Raw genomic sequence first — 6,400 nt, forward strand, 5'->3', positions numbered from 1 at the left:
TTCAACTCAATTTCTGACAGTTCTCAGTTATGGTTGTTCTATAGTTTAATTGTAATTGTAATCTGATGTGCAAGGAGGCAAGCCATGTTTATCTACGCCTCCATCTTGACTGGAAGTCTGAGATAAATGTTATTGTTTCCTCCATTTCATGGATGAGTAAACTGAGGCCTGGGGCCATCAGGTCACTTGCTCAGGATCACATAGCAGGTGCAGAGTGGGGATTCAGTGATTCAGCCTCTAACAGTCTGACAGTTGGGGCAAAGGACTTGACCATAGCAGCACAGCTGGGGCACAAACACAGAGGTGAGTGCTCTCAACTGGGGGCCAGGAGGCTTCAGCCAGTGGGCAATGGGGCCACTGGAGGGGTATGACTAGAAGATTAACTCAAAGGAAAGGCAGGAGAATAATTTGCGATAGGGAAAATTAGTGGGAAGAAAGGCATGAGGTAGGCATGAGAGAGGCAGGCCACCACGTCAGAACTGACAGAGCATGTGGTTAAACGCATGGACCCTAGACCCACGGGGCTTGGATTCGGTCCCCTCTGCTACTGTAGCAGGCTCTGTCAGTGCCCTGCCCTGGCCCCTTTGCCCTAACATTTGATTGCACTGGTCTGACTCCCAACTCCCAGCACCAGCACTGCTTCATTGAGAAATCATTTCACCTGCCAGGGACTCAGTGCGCCCGGGAATAACTCCCAGCTGTGGACTAAAAGAAGTTGGTGTGTCAATACCACAGCTCCCTGGTGTTTCCCAGAGCTCCCCAGGGGGATTAAGGTCCGGCTCCCACCTTGGTAACTTGTTAACGTGTTTGATAACACACTCCTTACTGGCCCCGCATCTTACTTCCTTACTCCCCTACCAGAGTTTTCTGGACCCACTACCCAAATATACTTCTTGCTCTTGAATCCCTTACTTAAGGTTGGTTTCTGGGGAAGTCAGAATAAAACAACCAGTTTTCAGCTGCAGGGCTTAGGGTGACTTATTTCACTCTTCTATGCCTCAGTTTCCTCATCTATCAAATGGTGATGATGATGATAAATAATTCACCCAATGATCACTTCGATGGGTAATTGAGTTCATAAACACAGAGAACCCAGCAGCTTGCAAACGTCTGTCAAGATTGTTTCAAAACAGATGAGGCAGATGAGGGACAGAGGCTGGTTGTAAGAGGGGAGAGAGGGCCAGATGCGTGAGAGATGCTGAGCAGGGGAGAGAAGGAATCAGGACTCAGCCAAGCTGGGAGCCCGAAGAGCTGGAGAGAGCAGTGCCATTTAGAGCATCCAGCGGCCAGGAGGAGGAGCTGGGTTTGGGGGAAAATGGTGAGAAGGTGAGTGCAATTTTAGAGTCGGTGTTTCCAGGCGCCAGACAGCCCTGTGCAGACATCCAGCAGGCAGCTGGAACAGTGGGGCCGACGCGGCAGCTTTATGGATTCGGGAGTCCCCTGGAGGAAAATGAGTGTTGCTGCTGTGGAGGTTGGGTGGGGAGCAGGTGGGGTAGATCAAACAGAGGTAAAGGTGGCGAGGAGGGGGAAGATGGGTGAGGCTCATCCTCTAGGAAGCGGGAGGTGGGGAGGACATGGAAACCAGCCTGTAGGTAACGTGCAGGGGAGGGGATGTCCTCTTTCTGAAATTTTGAAATGATGGGCATTGCTGAGACTAGAATCATGGCGAGCCCACCTTGGGTATGGTTGTCTGGAAGCAGAGCCTGAGGTCTGGATTCAGTGCACATCATGGACTGGGAAAGGAGAGGGGGTGGGGGAGGGGAGAAGGTAGGGTAGGGCAAATCTCAGCTGGAGCTGTGCTTCAGCCTAATCCCACAGGGAATTCTGCAGGACAAATTTAACTACAAACAAGGGGGCTGGCCTCTTGTATTCACAAGGCCCTCAGCCATTGGCTCCTGCTGGGTCAAGGGTGATTCTCTAAATGGGGAAACAATCTGTGAACCATTAGCAGTCAGCCAGTAACTGAGGAGTGGGGATAGGCTGAAATAAGAGATGGGGGTGGGGTGCCACCAACACCCACAATAACCTGGAGAAAGTCTTGCTCAGCCAGGTCCACCCTGCCCTGACTGAAGGACCATTTATGGTCCAACAAGTACTTACACTCAACCAGAGCAAACATTAGATTCACTGTGGCAGAAAGTGGAAGCTGGATTTGGAGAGTGAATTTTGTGACTGTTCTTGCTGTCTACCAAGAGAGGAAGGCTGACATTTGATCTTAGATAGTTTGGCGAAGGTCGGGGTCCTGTGCATCAAGGTAGATCACTACTAGTGGGTCCCTAAGCCCTGGCCACACGTGCCAAGCACTGATTTAAGGGCTCTGCATGCACTGTTTAATGACCCGGGAGAAAGATGCTCAATTCCCCCCTTTACAGATGAAAAAGCTGTGGCCTCCTTGATCAAGATCAATCAACTAATAAAAGAGAGTGGAATTGAATTCAAGTTTGTCTGAAGTCAGAGCCCAAGTTGCTTGCCTTGTCACCTGGTATGTTAGGGGGTGATGAAGGCTGATGCCTGGGCTGGCACCAGAGGGTGACTGGAACATTACTAACCACGCAGGGTGAGCAGTCATGTGCAGGGTGAGCAGCCACGTGAAGAACAAAGGGCCCTAGCATGGGCCCTCATGGTGGTGATGGGTGGTCAAGGATGGGGACCAAGCTGGACCAGAGGATGAGCAGGTTCTTTTCTGTTGTGGTTTGCATCCCAAAGTGGGTTTGGCTTGGCTGTAGCCCTGTGCCGGTCAGGCCCAGGTGAAGGTCTCTCTGGAAAAGGTCTGGGGTATCATAACCACGTGGTAGTCTATGGGTGGTGGGTGAGGAGTGAGCTGGTGAGTGATAGCTGGATCCTGGTCAGGAGAATGAGATCCAAGAAGACAGTGAATAAATGAGTGTAGTCAAGGAAAGCCCTGGGCTCAGAGAGGGGAGCAGTAGCTTGGGTGGGGGAGCAGGTCACCAATTTCTGGAAGGCCACTGACTGGCAGTGTGACCTTGGAAAAGCCCTTTCATTGCTCTGGGTTTCCGAGCTTGCTTTTTAGCTTCAGACAGTGTTTGTAAAATGGATTCTCTCAATCTCTCTCTCTCTCTCTCTCTCTCTCTCTCTCTCTTTCTCTCACACACACACACACACACACACACACACACACACACACACACACAATGGGATTCTGGCACACTGAGTTGGGAAGCATTCTGAGTAGGCACCGAGTTTAATGGGACAGAACCATGATTGATTAATAATTTCTGTCCTGGGCATTGTCAAGGACACTTGTTGTTCCTGGTCCAGAGTGTCTTTCATACTCTTGACATTTCATGATTCACTGACTGTATAGAGCTAAAGATTGAGTGTATATGTGTCGAGGGATGAGGGGTCTAAAAGGTAGAAAAGTAGCAGGTTAAGAAACTTGGGTCAGACCCATGGAGAGCTCTGGAGTACATGGAGAGCAGAAGCAGTTTCAGAGTCCTCATGGAACACATGCTAGGACAGTGGTTTGTGTTTTCAGACCAGGTCGCTCACCATTGCTGAATTGTGAAATACATTTAGTTGGCTACCAGCGGTATTTTAAGAACATACAGAGCAGAACAGAATAAAATAGGATGAAATTGAATGGAAGATTTTAGACTTCAGTGTGATGGCATTCAAGACATACTTCCCCAAAAGGTGGCACCTTGGCATATTGCGTAGTTTAAGCTATAGGAGTTTGAGAAAATGCAACATGTAGGAAAGTCACTCTGAACTCCTACGGTTTTCTTCCCTGAGGCATTCAAGAAGACCCTCATGGGAGAGGGGCCCTCCATCTAACTGGAGAAAAGAAATGTCATTATCTCTAAAGTCAGAGGGACACCAAGAAGAATCTGAACAAGCAGACCTTGCTAAGTGTCCCCCACTTTACTACAGTTACCTCATAGTTCTCCACCTATCCTGGTCCTCATGGCTGTCCATACTTCATCACGCCACATGTAGAAGGTTACAGGTCTGTGTCTTTGGATCTTCATTTCCTTACAAAGGGTCCCATGTCACATGAAACTTATATTAAATAAATGTATGCTTTATCTTTGTCACCTTAATTTTCAAACCCAGCCAGGAACTCTAAGAGGGTCTAGGAAAACGTCTTCCTCCCATACAAACATAAAAAGTTCATTGCTGTTTTGTGGACATTTCCAGTCATGTATGTGTATGTGAAGGTCATGATTGACTTTTAACTGTGGCTCATGGTCCAAACATTTGAGAGCCTGTGAAGGAGTTGGGTGACCAAATGTGCTTTGCACAGGATAGTCCCGGTTCAAATCCATCATCCTGGTGTAATCAGCGCCTCCTTTCACTCCCTGGGGATGATTTTAAATATGTCAATGTGTTTTTTGCACTCTTTCCTTCAAAAGGAGGGGACCAATTCTTCCTCTCTTGAGTGTGGGCTGGATTGAGTAACTTGCTTCTAATGAATACAACAAGGAGAAGTGGCAGTGTCTGACTTTTAGGACTATGTCACAAAAAGTGTTGTGGACACTTCTTTGTTCTTTCTTGGATCACTCACCTAGGTGAAAGCCTGCTGCCACATCATGAGGAAAGTCAAGCAGTCCTACAGACAGGCCTGCTGCCAACAGCCATGCCCGCCATCTTGGAAATGGGTCCTCCAGCCTAGGCAAGCCTTCAGGTGGCCACAGCCTGGACAACGTCCTCGTATGTGTGCAACTTCATGAAAGACCCTCATCCTGAACCTCCCAGCTAAGCCCCTCCCAAATGCCTTACCCACAGAAACTGAGATAATCAATGTTTGTTGTTTTAAGCTGCTGAGCTTTAGGGTAATTTGTTACACGGCAGTTGATAAATAATACACTCTCAAATTATGTCCTTTGGTTGAAAAATTATATGGCTGTTCTACACAGGAAAGACTTCCAAGATGCTGGGGGGGTGTCCAAGAATCAGGGCACATGAGAAAATTGCAAGTAGATTGGAGAGAAGAGTGACAAAAAGCAGGACAGGGGCCGGAGTAAATTCTGACCATGACACAAACAGCTGAGACTGGCTGACCAGACAGAAAGTCTGGGGCACGTGGAAAAGAACGTGCCATGGTCCCAGGCTCATCAATGTCCAGGTTCCCCTAATTAAACATTTCCTCCCTTTTCACAGATGACTAGATTAGCCGATCAGAGGATGAAGGTCAGGTCACGGTGGTTTGCACAGTTCCCACCCATCCAAGGAGCTTGCGTGGAGGGAACAAACTCAGAGAGGAGACTCGTGGTGCAAACATTGCCTTCGCTTCAACCTTCCAACAATTTTGCCAGAGACTTGGATGAAGACACAAAAGATGTGTTCATCCCAAACCTGACAGCACAAATTATTTTGATATAGCCGATTTATAATCCAAAGCTCTCTTTCCAAGCAGAATGCTGGGTCAAAATCAACAAGAAAAAAATTTTTTAACAGTAATCAATATAAAGTCAGGCACTTTCAGATGGAAAAAAAAAAAAAAAATCAATGACCTAAGAAACAAGCCCAGGACAGTGGACGGGGCCAGCTTGGCGGAATTCCACCTGAAATGATCTGGTCATTTTTATTTGACCTTTAGGATCTATGGAAGCACAAACAGTGGGCCCAGACATGGGTTCCTAACTTCATGGAGGCCTTAGCGATGGGAAGGACTGCCCTCCCATCTGCTTCCTGCCCTGGTCAGCTACATCTAGCACTGGGGTTTCAAATCTGGACCCCACACTTTATACGCACAGTGTCCAGAGGGGGGACCCAGAAGGTGGAGTAGAATCTAGTGTCCTCACATGAGGAATGGTGGGAATCTTGGGGGAAGAAGCATGGGACAGGAGAGAAGGCTGAGCAGGCACAGCTTGGCTGCTTCGGAACAGCTCTGGGGATTGACCTGGGGAGGAGGCAGGAGCCGAGGCCGCTGAGCAGAAGTAACAGAGCAACTGGCTTGGGGTTACTCAGGGGAGGGGTGTTCTGACAGGTGGACTTGTCTGTGGGAGATTGCCCAGCATAAGCTGCCCATCACTGGGGTGAGCAAGCAGAGAACAGATGCACACGGTCTGGTCCAAGTGAGACACTGGACCATAGGAGCCCAGAGCGCCTCCTCTTCTCTGTCCAGCTATGGTCTCTGGTTTCCATGGAGACTTTCTTCAAGGTAGGGGTGGTCCTTGGTCGAGCAAGGGGGCAGGTCAGTGAAAAGAGAAGGGTACAAAGAGGAGGCAGAATCTGCCTGGGCCACCTTGCTAAGCTCCATGGACACTCACCGAGGAAGACCAGAGCTTTTCCATTTGGAGCCACACAGGCCTGTTAGTGAGAGAAAGAGGGAAGCTCAGGAGCCAGGCAGCTGGACCTCCCGTAGCCCCAAACATCTCCCACAAGGCTCTACAGGCCTGTAGGGACACACACACCATAGGTGTGCACACTTGTACGC

The 6,400-nt window shown here is 48.9% G+C and overlaps 1 long non-coding RNA gene across 1 annotated transcript; it reads left to right on the forward strand.

Moving 5' to 3' along the window:
* Nucleotides 1-1,251: 1,251 nt before the first annotated feature.
* LOC150017920 (uncharacterized) lies at nt 1,252-4,838 on the forward strand. Its single transcript, XR_016509180.1, has 2 exons — nt 1,252-1,326; nt 4,530-4,838. It is a non-coding gene; the product is annotated as an uncharacterized LOC150017920 (long non-coding RNA).
* The last annotated feature ends 1,562 nt before the right edge of the window (nt 4,839-6,400 follow it).

Source organism: Furipterus horrens, unplaced genomic scaffold (assembly GCF_987537825.1).
Source record: "Furipterus horrens unplaced genomic scaffold, mFurHor1.1.pri manual_scaffold_2, whole genome shotgun sequence".
In the NCBI taxonomy this organism is placed as follows: Eukaryota; Metazoa; Chordata; class Mammalia; order Chiroptera; family Furipteridae; genus Furipterus; species Furipterus horrens.